This window comes from Balaenoptera physalus (genome assembly GCF_965194825.1).
Source record: "Balaenoptera physalus genome assembly, chromosome: 2".
NCBI lineage: Eukaryota > Metazoa > Chordata > Mammalia > Artiodactyla > Balaenopteridae > Balaenoptera > Balaenoptera physalus.
Window position 1 is genome coordinate 162,094,481 of NC_138883.1, and position 18,494 is coordinate 162,112,974.

Consider the following 18,494-nt stretch of genomic DNA (forward strand, 5'->3'; position numbering starts at 1 on the left):
CACGTTCCCCTGTGCTCGGCAGTGTCCTTAGGGTGTAGGATTGACGTTTGAAGTAATAAACCTTTTCTTTGCTCTCTGTGATCTGAAAGGGAAGCTATAGTCTGAGTGCTCGGGAAGAGGCCTAAGTCATAGTTGTAGGTTGTAATAAATGTAAATCCGTGAGAAATGGTTCAGCTTCAGACGGCGGAGTAGCAGAAGCTTGTAAACCCATGCCCCCATCCTCCTTTCTGGGGCCCAGATCATGGAAGAAGTATTCATCTTTTTTTAGCCATGGGATTTCTAAGGCTTCTCACAACCTCCCGTCTCTTGGCTTCTAGCAAGAAAACAATATCAAGTCTTAAAAGACAGAAATGAATTCCTAAGTAAGTTACACTTTTTCAAGTTTTCACTAAATTTAAATAATAATAATACTCCTACAGATGACAGCTCAGGCCATCACTTCCTCAGTGGTGCCGAGCTAACATTCTGAATTCGAGATGGCAGTCTCTCTGTTCCCCTGTCTGGGTAATCGCTGATAAAACATTAATCATCTCAAGGTTCTATTCAAGTCCATTGATGGAAACGGTGAAATGTAATTTAGCTTGAGGAATTGAATTAATGTTTTCTAATAGCTCTGAGGTATTCAGTGATTTATAGGTTTCAATGCTGGAAGGTGTGTGTGTCTGTGTGTGTGTTTGTGTGCAGTAGTTAATCTAAATAGGTGATTACAAATGATAACACATCCTGTGTTACAAAAATGTGTATTAACTCTGTGGTGAGTGTTAGTATGGTTTATTTGTGTCTGTCATTGTAACATTTATTATATTATACACCAGGTACAAAGTAGTGCTCAATTAAGAACTATTTGTTGAATTTTTACAAAACCTTTAACTATGGATGTACATCTACAGATGTGGATATGGATATATCTACATCTACATCTATATCTATATAATGATTTATTTTCGAGAAAGTTCAGAATTTATTCTTTTGTTTTTAAGAGTGTAAGAATTTATTATTTGCCTGCAAAAAGATCTTAGAAATCAAGTACACACATTAAGTAGTTATTGTGAATGTCCAAAAGTAACAAAAATTAGCTAATTGTTGCATAGCCTTACTTGCATACATAAATACTATTTTAAAGATATTACATAGGCATTTTTACCAAATACCTCTTCATACTGCTAAAATACATTATTAAGATTTACTCCTAAGGTGACTTATTTTAAATGCCCTTCTATAGAATATTTTGAAATGACTTCATCATCTCTAAAGCTATAAGCTTATCATAAACAATAGCATCAAAATACACTTTATAGAATTCATTATGCTAGATAGCATTTATTCGTTACAGAATTTATTCTTATTTGATTATTTATGCTATGAACCTCTAGCATGCAAGCATTAGCTTTCCAGTCTATCATTTCCCTCCTGTACAGCTCTTTTATTTCTCCCATCCCCTACTCTCTACCCTATAGCATTTTTGCCTAAAACCCACATTAATAATATACTTGTGTCTTTCTCACTACTCATTTCTTTTAAAAAGTTCCAGTAGGATGCAGGTCACAGTGCAGAATGAAAGTGTGGGCCCCTTGTTGAAAAATGATTAATAAGTTTGAAACTGCAGCAGCAGAGCATTAAACTAAGTGCGTGGGACCCTGTGCAGTGACACAAGTCGAACGCCCACGAACCAGCCCTGAGCTGCTGTCGGAGTGCTAGTGGAAATAATCTTAGAGCGCTTATTCACACTGATCTGTGAAATGATTACCCTCATTGACCCGTATAAAATCCTTGTACTGCTAACCCGTCATGGTTTTACATAGTGTTTGCACAAAACTCTCAGGATGGGGAAGCATGAGCATGTGGGAGGTATAAATAGAGTTGCCCCTGACCTCCGCATATCTCTGTGTATAAAACAGAACATTGCCACCAACACCACAGTGACTATGATATATAACTCATCCTTCCTTTAGAAAGGCTCAAAGGCATCTAGGCCATGGCACATGAATTCCTTTGCCAAAATGGTGATTTTTCTCCTTTGTCCTTGAGATAGCACTATGCCTGCTTTTTATGGTTGGATTTAACTCTGGGAGCAAAATGCATTCCATTTTTTTGAGGTGAAGATCATTATAATAATACTAATAATATAAAAATTGAGTTTTAAATGCTTGGGTTACTCATAACATGGATTTGTCAGTTTTTCTGTGCAGGGAACAAATCCACCTGTGTACTGAGTCATACATTTCAGAATTGTCTCCCCATTTCCCTGCTTGCTTTTCTCTCCCCCCCCGCCCCCCGCCCTTTGCATTAAGGGAACTGTGCAGGTAGATAATTCTAGAAGCCAGGGAAATGTTTTTCATTTAGGATTAGCCCAAGGAGAAAGCTGAGGTTTAATGAGAATGGCCTGAGGTCTCTTCCTACTCATTCATCCTACGAGATTGCCTCTTGGTACTTCTCCAAATCCTTGGTACTGAGTTCCTTTAATCAAGTAATTATTCCAAAGACAATGATCAGGTTCCTAAAGTGTCATTACTTCTTTTAGAGTCTTGTTTTTTAATACCGCTTTCCCATATCTGTATCTCTAGGTGTCTTATTTCTATATCTTTCAGTTGGGGCTGAAAACTAATCCGCATTAAAGTAGTAATTGTTGCTTGATATTACTAATCTATTTTCTTTTCATGGATATTGGAATTATGGGATTTTAGGGAAAATAGTTTGTTTAAAAAAAATTCTGGTAAACATCTTGCGGAGGATTCTGATTCTCTTGGTCTGGAATGATAACCCGAATTTTTTGAGTAAGTGATACTTTGATACAGCTCAAAATTCAAAAGGTATGACTGCCACCACCATCCCCAAGCCATTCAGTTCCTTCCTTGGAGGCACCCAGTGTTGTGTGTGTGTGTGTGTGTGGTGTGTGTCCTTCTAGAGTGAGTTTAGGCTTAAATGAGCAAATGCACGCACCCCTCCCTCATTTTACACAAATTTTTTGCAGTTATGCACCTTTTAAAAATTATCTAAGTTACGATGTTATGGGATTTTACAAAAGGCAATAACCTTCAGGACTGTTGTTGTGCAACAGTTGTTCTGCAATAGAGGCAGAACAGTTTGGGGGGATGGGAAGTATGTGTGCTCAGTGGCCCAAAATCACACCTGCAGGCCACGATCACCTTCTCTTCTCATAGAGTTGGTGCTATCTGTAGGCTTTTAGAGTTTTGCCAAAAAAAAAGGGAATATTAGAAAAAGTGGTGGGCCTTAGTACTAGAAATAATAAAGAATTAGCAGGGGAAATTTAGTAGATTGTTTTTAAAAGAAAAATTAGCATCCAGTTAGTTTAATTTCAATTCCTAATAGACTCATGAAATAACATTAACAAGAATGTGTAAACATCTATAAGATAATGGAAACAGGACCAGAGAATTTAAAGCAGTAATCATCACACAAAAACCTGATTGCTTTCCTTGATAGTTTTGTAGAATTACTTGATTAAAAAAAGGCTAGAGTTGTTAAATATCATGATTTTGAGAAAATAGTTTCTTTTTGAAATCTTATATACCAAATTAACTTAATTGGATAAAGAAATGGTAAATGTGTAATAAACTATCCAGAGGGATAATGATTACTGAAAACATATCAAATTGAAGAGAACCACAGGGTAATATGTATATATTTTTTAATGATCTGGAAGAATTAGCTAAGCAGTATATTAATGGCATCTACAAATAACAGTGAAGGGGAGGTGCCTTTTTTTTTTTTTTGTGAGTATTAGTGAGAATGAAGCATAGGGTTAAACATGCAAGTTTAGTATAATAGCAAAAGGTGAAAAAGACTTCTTTTCAAAAACCTATTGTATCTGGGGAAAAATCATCAAATCCATGGGTCAAGGGAAGGAAAATCCTAGTGACCAGATGACTGTTTCAGGAGATGATAGTAGTAAAATAACAGTTGATTATTATGTGAATTAGATATGATATTGATGTACAATTAACCTAAGGATTTTTAGTCCATATGATGAACAAATATCAAGTGGTAGTCTTGGGAGTACTATTATATATATTTGTCAGCTCCATTACCCTCCCATCATTAGATGGCATTATGACTGGGCAAAACAAGAACTTCTAATGCAATAAGGGAAATTTTCAAAAAAAGGAGTGTCTCTCAACTGAGAAGGTAAAAAAGGTGGACATATATTGTAGAGACACACGTGAAAATTCATTGAGCTAGATGACATTTGTTTTACTGTGAATTATTGGGATACGCAACTTTTTGATGAGTTGGGTACCGTCTTGCTGTCTTTCTCAAGGTACTGCACACTGCTGCTTGAGAAAGATGAAGTGGGACTAAGGAGCTAGCCTCTGATTGCCCTTCACCATAATGTTGTTCCTATTTTACATGTTTAGACTTTAGCTTCGAAAAGTTGCAGCATCTTACCAAGTGTGTTAGAGACAGTGCGTGGGTCTTTAAGCACACAGCTTTCTCCTCCTTACTAGGCTAGAGAATGTTTGCATTGGATTTTCTGAAGTAACATCAGTAGTCATTCTTCATGTTAGGATAAAGTAGGGATATTATGTCTACATGGATAAGGAGGAGGATAAGATTTCTGTCTCGAAGACAGTCATGATGGGTTGCCCTTTTGACTTAAAGAGCCTCACAGCAACAAATGCATGTCTGCTTTGGACCAGGAAGAAACAATAGTTTGAAAAATAATAGCTTGAAGTCAGTAGGACATGCCAGGCATCTTCGTGTCTTCAAATTCATGTATGAAGCATAGGTTTTCTAACCTGAGTTAAGGATCCTAAGGATTTGGCATACTGTATGATTCATGTATACCAAAGGCTCTGGTAAATAAAATACCTGGAAATGGTAGCATTATTGATATATGTTAAACTGGTGGAGATAAAGGAATTAAAATTAGTCCCTCATTTGCATTGATTTAAAAAAAATCAATTTTATAGAAACTTTTGAAGTATTAAAGTGATAGAAAATTGCAAAGCACATTCTCCTTCTGGTAGGGAAAATGTTCTTTTTTCCTTTCTTGATGAGTTTAACATAGAATCAATACTAATATCGTTTGTATTGTACTTTAGTGTTTACAAAGTGGATTCACATATATTCTCATATTTCATCTGTGCAGTGACCTCTGGAAGATAAGATTTCCTAATTGTGTTTTTTACTGTCTGTTTCTTAACTCTGTGTAAAAGCAGATTGATTGGGCTCAATTTCCTCAATTCAGAAGGCTGGCCTGATTAACTGTGTGGCAGAACATTCAAGGAGACGGAGGAAAGGAAGAAGCAGGGAATCTGGATAATAGGAACTACTCCTGAAATGGTTTCACCAGCAATCTCACTTCTTTTTCCGAAGGTTTAAGACAAAACACAACCCAAAGACAAGGAGAGCAGGGAGCACGTGTGTCTCCGAACGTGGTGGTGGAGTAGGGCTTTCCTGCTGTCTGCAGAGGAGGATGCTTTGGGTGTCTGTTCTGCAAAGTCAACTTTGTTTTTTCTCCTCAGTGTCTTGTTTAAGACATTCGCTTAATGGCATTCGCTTTAACTCGGTTTACATTTCATAGCATTAAAACAAAAACTGAGATCTCTGTATCATTCTTTTTATAATTATATTTACTAAATATCTGGTAAATACGTTTTCGTCAATCTTTGACTTTATTAGTTAGGATTAAGCGTGGCGGTATACAACCCCCAATTCCCCAGATAACAGCAGTGGCTTAAACATGCTAAAAAGTTTATTTCCCTCTTACATAAAGAAGTCAAGCATCGGCATCCCAGGGCTGGTTGGTGTGATAGCCCCAGGGTCAGAGAAGCAGATGCCTGACTCACTTCAGTGTTATCCTCAGCCCATCAACCTCATGGTCCAGAGTGTCTGCCAGAGCTTCAATCATCAGATCCACATTCCATGCATCAGAAAGGAGGGAAGAAGGGTGCCTGGTTTCCCTTTGATGTAGAGGTGCATGTATAGTATTAGGATACTCACCTGATTCATTTAAACTAGGGGCTCCAAAAGGACATTGGAGAGCATATTTGTTCTCACAAGTCACTTTCTCACTAGTAATCCTCACGCTAGATTTTTGTACTGCTTCTACTTTGGACATTATTTCCCAAGGCTTCAGGAGGAAATGTAAGCAGCTTTATGCTGGAATAGTTTTCTATGTGATACCCCCTCACCCCCTTATTCTTTAAAGGAACAAAAATGTGCCTAGAGAACAATGGGCAAAATGCCAGCCCACCATGTCTTTAAGGGTCTGAGATTCGGCTTTAGAGAATAGAAGAAAATTCCAGAAACACTCTTAAGAAAGTTATTATTTCTTTCAAATGTGATTTGGAACAGCAAAGGACAATATATTTTATAGCGCAACTTTTAAGACAACTGAATTGGCAATAAATTCATGTAACTTCCAGCAAGTCTTTATATTTCTACTGGGGAATTCCTTGGTTCTTGGTGTAAATTTTTAAATAGTTAATATCAGCTTTCTATATCTGTTCCTTTCGTTGTAGAGCTAATGGGAAAAAGGCTCGCTTTGTGACAAAGAATGCCTTCTAGTTAGCCTATGAATCAACTCATGCGTATTTCGGTGTCAGGCGTGTTAAGTAGTAGTTTTTAGGCACTTGAGGGATTGCCTATAATATCGTGATTGTGAGATTCTCTTTCTCATCCATAACCAAGTGAAATCCCTCCTTTCCACTGCTGCCTCGTCCAGGCCCCCAGCATTCTGATTCTTTCCCACAATCCATTTTCATCAGGTTCAGCTCTATACCAGCAGAGCAAGTCCTGGTTTCTCAAAGACCTGGATCTTAGTTTTAGAGTTCCTGTTGAGGGACAACATATGCATTTAGGCAAATTGATGTGTCTTTTGAGGCCTCAGTATTCCCACATTTAAAGCAAGAGCTTGAGTTACAATATTATTCTCTTCCACTTCTGAAATTCTGAAACTCTGTGCAATGGTTTCTTTAAAAATTAGCTAAAAATTTTTCTAGAACGTATTTTCCCAAGAATCCCAAATATGTGTTATTTATATTTAAAGATGCTGTATTTAAGAAATGTAATAATTATTAGCTTTTTGAAAGGAATTTAAGTCAAGAAGTGTTTGATATTTGAATATTTATTATTATGAGTTCAAGTAGGTAAGCTTATTTTTTTTTTAATGATACCTATATTTTGTGGGAAAAAAGAAGTTGAAACAAAAATGTTACTTTCGAACCCTAACCACATTCTACATTTTCTGTTAGAAATTAAATGATAAATGTGTTGGATCACTTACGTCAGATAAGGAGTCATCTCATGGGGCAAACAGTCTGTCAACCTTCTTGATGACATTCAATTTGATTTGTATTCAAATAGTGAGTCTCACTTGATTGGCAGCTAGTGTTCTGAAGTTAGGTGCCTGTCCTGAGCACACTGTCTGTAGTCTGTTTACTCTGTGAATTACGGTGTAAATCTTTATGTGCCCAAGTTTGATCAGGATTTCAAGCTTAAAGAATTTAAATAGGGGAGATGCCAGGTTTTTGGAATAAATTTTAAGGATAACAGCCAGAATTAGTAAAAAGTATGGGGAATAGATACAGCCTTTAAAAGAGAAATCTCATTTTGCAATTTTTAGCAAGCAGATTAAAGTGCTTTTATTCTATCAGGCATGTTTAGTTGGAGATTTAAAATTATTTCCTTCAGTGAAAATGGTAGGTATTATTTATTTAGTGCCTACTGTCTGGCAATGAACTAGCCTCTTTCATGTATTTTCGCTTAATCTCTCCAAAAGTTTCCTGGGAGAACACCTGTCTCACAGGTGAGGAAACCAAGGTCATCCAGGGTGAGTGGCAGGAAGGCAGAGTTGCAGGTGGGCTCACCCTCATTTGAGATAATACTTAGACACCAGGGTTTACTGAAAAGGATGTTGCTAAAGTGGTTTATTTAATACTTTGCTTTCTTGATTAAGCAGATCTCTTGGCATTGTATATGTCTGGCATATCTCCCCGCCTCCCCTTACCTCAGTACTTCTCCTCATAACTAATAGGAATTCAGCCTGAACTGATACAGAAAAATCGGAAAATAAAAATTTTGCCCACATAAAAGTCTGATTAGTACGTGTACTTGGGTACATCCGAATACTCTTAGAAACGTAAGGCATGTACATTACCTCGGGTTGAGTGCGTTTGAGAAGTTGGAAATATGAGTGTGAATTGGTAAGGGCATAGCCTGTGTAGACAGAGAACCTGGGTTTGAATCCTGTACTTAACATGTGACCACCCAGAGCCTCAGTTTCTTCATGTGTTAAATGGGCTGATTAATAGAACTCACTTCAGGGCTGTCAGCTTAAAGTGAGATGATAATTGTGAATCGCAAGCATAGCACTTGGCAAAATGTGAGTTGCTTTTGCCATTTTATTATGTCTTCTTTGGTAATTTTATTGTTCATTGCCACAGGAATACCTTCTCATTTGATTTAAGAAAAATGGCATGTCTTAAGAATTCTAAAAATAAGAAATGAAGATTTACTAATTAATACTGGGTGTATTTTTATAGGTTATTTATTTAAAAAAAAAAAAAGTCTGTAAAAGTCCTCTAAGTGGAACCTTTTCAGTGTGCCCAGAATATGATTCAGTTAAAAATTATTTTCCTTTAAAATTTCCTTAAAACTTTTTTTTTCAAATTTTCAAAAATTCTCTGTGATATTTTTACTGAATAGTAGTTAAAGTATTCTGAGGAGGTGTTACAGCTTTAAAAAGTTTATTCTAGTTCTATGGCATTTTTATTGGAAAAAGTTATTTCTCATTCCCATTTTATAGGCAGGGGATGATACAAGAGCAACAGAGAGTGATGGATTTGTGCAGAGGAGGAAAAGGGTGTGAGGAGAAAAGCATCCTTGATTCTCATTCAAATTGGATTCGTTCTGCTGTGCTGTGTGGTGTTACCAGTATGGCCAGCGGTTTGAAACGTTTTAAATTTTGCTTCTGGGTTGTCATATAGTTCAGTGCATGTGACTGGAAAGGCCTCTTGGGCAAAGATGCTAATTTAAGAATGTTGTCAGTCTAAATGTTCCTAAGAGGATTAAACAAATTCCACAGCAAATAAATGGACATGTTTGGAAGGTTTTCCCCCCAAGTAATTTCCAGCAAACACACACAAATCATTTGCTAAACTAAATATACAGGTATATGAACGAGCCCAGCTCACATGGCTGGACAGTCGCAGAGGGAACCTCATCAGTGGGCTTGGCTTCAGCTGTAGGAGCTGCACACCATTTTAATTAGAATTTATTTACAGCTAGAAGCTGCTCCTGTGTTTCTCTCCCCAGAGTCAGTAAGGAAGCTCCCCTCCTTGCATTAGTATTCAGCGCTCCATCAGCCCTCAGCTCAGACTCTTTCCCTTGTTTTTGTCAGGGAAGATGATGGAGCAAGGTTGCTTAGAAACACTTCGCCACACTCTCAACGGGAATTACCAGTCTGTCCTGTGTGTTCACCTCTGCACGCAGGGGAGAAAATTGAGTTTTGCTGCTGACAACATTAATTGATTACAAGTTGTTTTAGAGGGAGTATGATGTTGAAAACCAGCTTCCCTTTCCTTTTTATGCGTTGGATGCAGAGAAACTATACGGTGACTCATTCCACTGTAACTAAAATGATCATGGAGGTGTCTACATTTGGATTTGTACATGGTAGTATTCAGATCTTGACACTGGTCAGCTTACAGGATTCTCTTTGGGTTTTGGAGACTGTTTCTGTAGTGATTTCTTTGGTTTTCTATAAATTCGCACAGCCGTCTCCTTCAGTAGAGTTCTGATGAGTGCGGTCAGGGAGTGAAACATGAAAATTGGGGTGAGATGAGGGCTGAAAGGAAAACCAGCCACCAGCTGGTTACCTCTCATTTCATATGGTCCAAAAATGCTTTTGTCGTTTTTTTGTTTCTTTCCTCCACCCCTCTGGTCAGATAGTCGTCTTCAAAAATTTCTTGCCCTAAAATGTAAAGTCATAAATGCAGTGTGTTTCTGTGGTTGATTTCATTTGACTTGAATTCATTTTTAAAGATTTTTCTGATTTGGCTATTATGAGCTCTTAACAGCTGAAAGAGGTACAGAGCAGATGAGAGAAAGTTAGACAAAGCAACCAACCGCCTCTCTGAGGTCAGGATGGGTAGACTTGGGGTAGGAAGAGGGGCCAGAGACAAGCAAAGGGCACTGCTTTGTTCTGGATCTGTAGTCCTCTCCTCTGTAGCACCTAAGCCAGCCTGTGTGTTTCAAGCATAGTCTTTTGTCATTAATGTGTTCTACCGTGGACTCCCATTGAAGCGAACGCATTGAGATTTGGGGAGGCCCTCTCTTTTACCCTCTTGTCAAACAACTTTTTAATTTTTTTATTTTTATATATATATAAAATATATATGTATTTTGGCCACGCCGTGCGGCCTATGGGATCTCAGTTCCCTGACCAGAGATTGAACCTGGGCCATGGCAGTGAAAGCCCTGAATCCTAACCATTAGGCTACCAGGAAACTCCCAAACATCTTTAAAACTGACTCATTTATTCAAGACGACACATAAAAATCACCTGCAGAGCTTGAAAAAGCAGTGCTTATTCCTTGTCTTGCTCTTTCTTTGCAGATTCTGATTTAGTGGAAAAGAAAGCTTTCAAATTCTTAAAGGATATATTATATTACTCTATAATGTTAACATTTATAAGATGTATTATATGCTAATTTGACCTATCAGGATAAAATTGCAAATACAAAGAAAGTTACTTATAAAAATATTAATCCAAAATGTAAATGTTCAAGCCTTACCTAACTGGGAAACAAATGGCTTCATAACGTCAAAAGACCTCTTGGTCATCCATGTACAATGCTTGGTGTCAGTCTACTTATCTCTTGTAAAAATAAAATACAGTGTGTGTGTGTGAAAAAAAAATATGTAATGTACAGTACAGGGTATATAGTCAGTATATTGTAGCACCTTTTTTTGGAGTCTAGTCTATAAAAATATCTAATCACTATGTTGTATACCTGAAACTAATATAATATTGTAAGTCAACTGTATGTCATTAAAAAAGCCAAAAAATTAAATTTATATACAAATTCAAAGGAAAAAAAAAAAAAAAGACCTCTTGGAGAACTCCTTGTTAAAGTTATACTTCTTGATAGTGTTTCATGAAAAGTGGATGCTCCAAGCAACTTCAATCCAGAAACTACACAGAAGCTGATGCTGTGAAATCCTTCTAAGCCACAACTATAATAGATCCTTGAAATTCTTGATGTTAACTACAGAGGCTATTTTAAATCTCCAAAAATTGTAATACCAGGGTGTGATATAATGACCCCCACAAAATATCTTAAATAAGGCAGAAAACATTAAGTGCTGCCTTTAGTATAGAAATAGGATATAAAATAAATCATTATTAAAAAAATGCTACCACCAAAATAAATTTTATATCACTTTGCATCATTAGATTAGACAACTTCACTATCATTTACTTTTACTACCACATCTAGTAGTTATATTTTATTTATCTTTTTTTTAAAAAAGAAAAAGAATCATTTATGAGTTCTTGTGTAAGAGAGGAGAAGCAGAGAGCAGCAAAGCCACGAATGTGATGCTGGTTAGGCTAAGTTGAACTCAGTCACAACTCAGTTCATCTCAACTCATATTATTGCATTTATTTTCAAATTACCTTCTTACTTGGGAAAATCCCTGGATCAGTTAGTTTTGTAAGTAAAACAAAACCTTTTTCTTACATAGAGCATCAATAGTATTTTCAAGATAATCCAAAAAAATTGTAGATGGTATTCAGAGTTAACAGTTGCTTGCTTTCATAATCCATAGTTCATACACTCGTATGTATCAGTTTGAGAAATGTGTTTTCTTTGTGCAAATTCTCATTGCTTTGGGAATGCAAGGCCAGGTATTCTTACTAGATAAAGCATACCAGTATTGTTTGCATTCTCTCACTAAATATGGAGCCCTGTGTTATTTTTCCTGTTAAGCGAACTTAAAAAAACCCCAACAAATATTGTTGTTTACCTAAGGAGCTAACTTTATACCAGTGATGCACATCAAATTGGTCGAAATATGAATTCGTACATTAAACAAGAGAGTAATTTCACAACCCAGTGTTCCAAAAAGTTGAACTGATGGTTCAGTTTTGCTAGGGACATTAGCATTCTTAATTGAATCAGTCATTGCTTTCTCCAACAAAAGTTTCCATTCCATCTGTTCTTTTGGTTTATTATTCTTTGGTGTGTCATTTACTTTATTTCCCAAATATATAGGGTTCTTGCTTTTGTCATTTAAAATTATTGCTAGTTTTGCTACCTGTTGCTGAAGAGGAAGGCTTGTGACTGTTTATGTTTTATAGTAGCTGATTTATAATGTTAATGCTACCTCCCAGGGTTATAAAGTCCAAATGAATTGTATACGTAACAGGCTTGGAGCAATGCTTAGCCTATACTGAGTGCAGTGTTAATGTTAGCTGTTCACATCATCATCGTCATCATCATCATAATTAATCTAAAAGCCAACGACTCCTGGGTCCCACGTGGCAGCCGAGCTGTGCCAACTCAGTTTGCTCACTGAGGCGTGAGGATAAAAAAATTAAAACCTACTTCTGTGCCACCTTTCATAGAATCCCAGAATTGAACGTTTTACTATCTAAAGAGGGGTGCTAATTTTAATTCACATTCATCTAGCTGTAAGAATAAGTTACTATGCCCCTGTCACAGTTTGGAACTTAATAACCGATTGGAGTTTTGGGTGGAAACAAAAGCAGTCCCTCACATCTTAATTTTTCCTAAATAGTCCTTTGTAAGCCCATCTTCACCACTGAGAAGGAAAACATTGCTAAGCACTGTGGTAAACCAACAGAGTTGTTTATAAAATAACTCAAACACAGGTAAAATTTTGAGTATATTTTTGAGAGTTTTGGCTAAAACTAGGAGAGGGAGCAACTTTTGGAATTCAAGTATGAAGATTCTTAAAGGATTAGATACATGTGTGTTGTTTTTCTATTTTTAGAAAATTTCATCTGAGCCTGTTTTTTGTGTCTGCTTGAGGAAAGTAAAAATATGTATTGGTGGCACTGGAATCAGCTGTTCCTATTTTTATTTTAGCAAGATGTAAAACCTTTAATAATGGTATGGAAAATATTTATAATCTCACCTATTGTTTCTAGTTGTCTGAGTAGAAAGGAAAGGCTTGCTTAATCAATGGTCAGTTAATCCTCATTCATTCAGGTATGGATGAACTTAATTTCACCATTTTTTCTATTATAATTTTTCTAAAAGTTTTGGTAGCATTTAGTGATGGTGACTTGTTAAAAAATTACTGTCACTTACAATGCAGTATTATATAGCATTGCATATTTATTTTGAGTCAGTTTCTCCCTCATGATTTGAAAATCAAAACTAAGCGTCTGTGAGTCTTCTTGCGGTAGTAAGATCAGCCCCCCCCCACCCCCATTCTCTGTAGAAGGATTTTCCAGTTTCTCTATAGTTTCCATATGCTGATGTTTAAAACTTAATGCAGTAAAGCTTTTCTTATTTTGCACTTGGCTAATGTTGTGTTACTGTCTTTGCTTGCTCAGAAGAGCTCTGGGAATGATTTGGTTATACCTTAGATTATTATTTATAGAATACTGTTTATCTGGCATTTAAAAAGTTTTCATATATTTTTAGATAGTATGAAAAGTAGTATGATGAGTTTAGCTTTGAATATTAATACCTGTTAATTATTAATCATACTAAGGAATGATTCTTTGTTTTTGGAAGGCTTTATTAACGTTTTTATCTGGAGGTAATAGGACACACTGTAAATGTAATTGCCTGTGTCAGTTGAAGTATTTCATATGCAACACTATTAGAAATAAAAGTTCGGAAGGGAATTGGGCAATTGACATTTGAGTGCGTCCTTCCTACAGCTGAGGGAATTGAAGTTCAGAGAGGTTAATTGCCCGAAGTCAAACAGCGAGCAAGTTCTGGAACAGGATTTTAGCATCTGACTCCAGTGTCTCTGTTCTTTAACTCGCAAATTGCTGCATCTGAGAAGAACAGAGTGGGTTACCCTTGGCTTTGCCACCCCTTAGCTGTATGTCTCTCTTATTATATTATTAATTATCATGTTATTATTCTTATTCTTAGACCTCAGAGTTTTATTATTTATGAAAATGTCAAAGGCTTTTTGAAAAATGAAATCCCCTTTATTTATTTTTTTAAAATTTAAAAAATATGATTTATGTTTTCTGGTGTAATTATCAGAGAAACAAGTTTTCTTTTTTATTGTATAGACACTTTCAAATTGAACAAGGTTTTGATTCATAACAGAAATATTTAAAATCATAATGAATTAAAGCCTCTTCATAGGTGTCTCTTTTGCCAATAATGAATGACAAGATTCCTACAACACTGGTTGACTATAAAAAAAAAGTGTGATCGTCGTGGTGGAGAAGGTCATTCACATCTGTAATACTAACTTCAGCTGGGTGAATTTTGATTTCACTTTTCTGTGCAGTGATAGTCCCAGCCAGGATAAAATGCAGGTTTTTTTGGAAGGTAGTTCCTGAAACTCCTCTATTCAGTAGGAAGCATCGATAACAGACTGGAAGGTTGGTCCTGGTGGTGACCGATGGAGCCTGGAAGGGACGGCGGAGGGACGGTGTCTCTTTGATGGCTCCACAGGAAGAGAAGCGCAGAGTGAATGGAAGACACTTGGTTTCCCTCCCTCTTAGCCCACCTATCCGTACTTCTCCGACAGGCAGAACTCGATTATACTTTGTAGTAAAGTAATCGTGCTTGCTAGCTAGCCCCTCAACAGTGACACATATGACACCATCTGAGGACAGATGGCTGGAGCATAAATCTGGAAATGTCACGTCTATTGTGCAAGGCTTCTTGGTAAAATATTGATAGCTTAGTGTCCAGCTGTAACTGCTGGTTTCTGCTCTTCCTGTGTTTATCTTATTGTTTAAACGAATAATGCTCTTACTACTTTAAAAGCCACTGGAAATTTAAAAATTAGATTAAATTGTCAAAGTACATAACTGATGTTTGCATCTCTGTGTATTTGTGTTAATGAACGATTCGAAGTAGTACTCCATGGATGAATTTAGCCTCTGAATGTTTGAAATTCTGACCAGACCAGTTGTTTAATGTTAAGTCAAATCAGTGTAAAAAGAAAATGTCAAAGGACACAGTCTTCTTAAGGTTTAAAACTGTTTCAGAAATGATTTGGTGATTTAAATCTTCATAATACTCGTTACACCCAAGCAAACATTCCTACATGTGTACACACCCATATTTAGTTACTATTTTAATTTAAAATGGTCTCAATTCTTTACCACTATTTTTAAAATGAGTGCTTATCTATATTGACATTGTTTTTTGAATTTTTTTTAGTAGATTAGTACTTCGTTTTCAGAACACATACTAAATCAGTTCATGGTGTAACAGGAGTATGTTACAGACACTGATATTCACACTCTGTTGAATATCTTTTTTCTCTGTTGCACATTAACTAGCGGCCCTGTTTTCAGGGAAGGTTGGATCTGCAAAACCTCATTAACCTCTTGTTTTCTTTGCGTGGGGCACTGTACTAACAGCTATAAATTGCATTTCCTGTTAGTTTCCTGTGTAGCAATCTTTCTTAACTAGTCTCTAGTGCTCTTTATTTCCAAGTCTTTACGGAGGAAGTGACTATAAATAGAGAAGTTAAATTTTATCCTAAAATACATTTTAAAAAAGCATCCGGAAAGTATCTGAACAGTTCTAGAATTTTTTAAAAAAAGTTTACCCCTTAAAATAGTACAAAAAGGAGTTTTAATAATAACATTTAAAGACATGTTCTTGTCTTAAAGCAATATTGGCTTTACAGCCATCAGATCAGCATCTTGTGTGTTGTTTGGCCTGATGCAGGAATGGACGTACCAATTACAAAAACTCTTGGATTAATTTGGTTAATTAATATCTAGATAGAACACTATAAATGAACTACTGTGGGACTTCTATGGGATATTTTCCATTGCAAAAACAAAAACGCATGTAGGAAAAAGAAAACACACAACTCATGTTTAAAGCCTGTTTTTTCTTTGTTTTGATATTACACAAGTAAATTTTGCATTATGATCCATTCTGCACCACTTTCTCTACCATTTTGGGTCAGATGTTCTCACTGCATTTCCTGAATAATGTATTTACCATACATTTTACTCATTACCCCCCTGAGTCTACACCTTGTTTCCCCCAGGATATCTTTGCACTTGGCCTGTCAGAAGGGCCAAATCATGACCCTGACCTGGTTTTTAAGGATTTTAATCTGTGGAATTAGTCGCAATCTGTGTTTTGTTATAAGATTAAGCCTCTTTGTAGATGCTTATAACGACCTGTATAGAAATGTCCCTCAGGGGTGCTTCATGTTATTTTCACATCATTTTCAAGAATGCACAGCTCTATCTGTCAATCTCTGAAAAAAAACAGTTCAAAACTTTCTGCAAAGTAGAAAATTTCATTCTGTGCTATGGCATTGACAGGGCTGCTGGGCATTGTTCCTTACCCACACCGCAGGGGGTTGTTGACTGAGCCTTGAAATCCACACCCCCACCCCCATAGTAAGAAGAGCTCTCTCCCTGCTTTATCCTTGGGGTGACCCCAGGATCGATATTGGATTGTCAACGGTCAGTTCATTGGAATTTGTTTAATCATTGAAAAATCAAGGTTGGTATTTTCCTTTTGATAAAGTGGAAAAATAGTTGAATCATGACTTTTAGTTTTATTTTATTTTACTTTTTGCCATTTAGAAAATGGGACAAGTTAGGAAAAGCCAATTATCATGATAATTTGAATCCTGCATTTTTCGATGTTTGTCTCCCCCACACCAAACCGGGTGATCTAATTAGTGTTGTGAGCTTGCACACTTAAAGAAAGGGACCATCGTCCTTTCGTGTTTGAAAGTGAAGGTCATCCATAATTACCTGAGGCAGAGGGTCCCAGGTGTACTAGGCATCAAAATCACTTTCTAAAAACTCAGATTTTTAGAATCGGGAATAAACTAATTGCAACACAGAAGTTGTTAAAGAGCAAGTTGTTTATTGAGTTAAGAAAAATGGGATTAAATCTTTCAATGTTATGTCTTCAATCTGGCCATATGGTCTTCAATAGTGACCAGATGAAGAACTGTCTTGATGTAATTAAACTAGCTCTCATAATTGGGTATAATTGGACAATAAATTATCTTGGGTTTCTGGCCAGCAATTAATAACACTAATGGTCTAAATTTATTTTAATGCTATTCATTTGACAGACAGTATTGCTTAACAATACTGAGTGGGCTTGAGAGCCAGTTTCCTGAACTTAATCCTGGCTCGTCAAGTTAATAGTTCTGTGCATTTAGACAAGTTACTTGGCTTTTCTGGACCTCAGTTGACCTGTCTCTAAATTGGGGATAAGAGATGTACTTACCTCATAACTTTGTTGTAAGAAATAAATGAATTACAGTGAGCATTTGAGAAGTGTTGGTTATTTTTATTCCATCAATAAATGAAAAATTATCATATTAATGGCTTGCAATTATAGACTGAGATAATAAAATGTGTTTATATATTCTCACAGGACATGAGCATCCCAAATATCTACTCAACCTATATGCATATAATAGAAAAGCCACTCAAGAGAGAGTCAAACAATAGAGAATCTGTACTTTGCACAATCACATATCCTAAAATAGCGTGTGAGGTTTTGTTAATTATGTAACTCAATAATGTTATGAGGGACCCAGCTCTTTCTTTTCTGTCATCCTCAACGTCTAGGCTGGTTCTTCCCAGAATCACAAAAGAACTGTAGTGGCTCCATCCCACACACTCCAGCAACGTGAGTTCAAAATCCATCCCCAAAGCCCTAGGCAGACTTGATCTGCTGACCTGTGGGCTAGAATTGAGTTCCTTGTTCTTCCCTAAGCAAATCCTGAAAATGAAATGAAATGACAAGAAGTCACATAGCCAATCAGAAACAAATAGACACCGAAAAAATTGGGGTTCGGTTAGTGACGAAGGAGTTTGGAAAGGATATTGAGTAACTAACGTTGTAGCATTTATTTTTATATTTTAAATAGCTAAATAACATTTATTTATGTATGAATAAAAAGGCTAACATTTGGGTGTATGCAGCCTACCTACCAGAGGATGAATTAATTGTTATATATATAATTTCTCCTTATAAACTATTAACTTCATTGCCTGGATAAAGAGGGTCAATAGTCCAAGATGACGGATGCTCCAAGGTGAGGATCAGCTGACAGATACATGGTCCTCTGAAGTTTAAGCTCTTTCCATTATAAAATGCAATTTCGTATTCCTTTTGGGCATCAGGATATTGCATGATGCTCTTAATCTTATTGTAATGCTGATTTACCTTATTTTTGAAGACAGGTATGACTTTTATGTATAAACAGATTCCATATACAAGACACAGTGTTCGATATTCTCATATTAGCACAATTTTTCCTCATGAATTGACTGTTTCATTAAATAGAAATTCATA

General features: G+C 36.3%; 1 protein-coding gene and 1 long non-coding RNA gene across 28 annotated transcripts in view; one reads left to right on the forward strand and one right to left on the reverse strand.

The window, feature by feature from the left end:
- Positions 1-18,494, forward strand: part of PARD3 (par-3 family cell polarity regulator) — a 627,365-nt gene that overhangs the window by 190,153 nt on the left and 418,718 nt on the right. The gene's annotated exons all lie outside the window — the stretch shown is intronic.
- On the reverse strand, positions 1,419-18,484 carry LOC309655052. Its single transcript, XR_014260584.1, has 2 exons — positions 11,078-18,484; positions 1,419-10,798 (listed from the first exon to the last, which is right to left on the reverse strand). It is a non-coding gene; the product is annotated as an uncharacterized lncRNA (long non-coding RNA).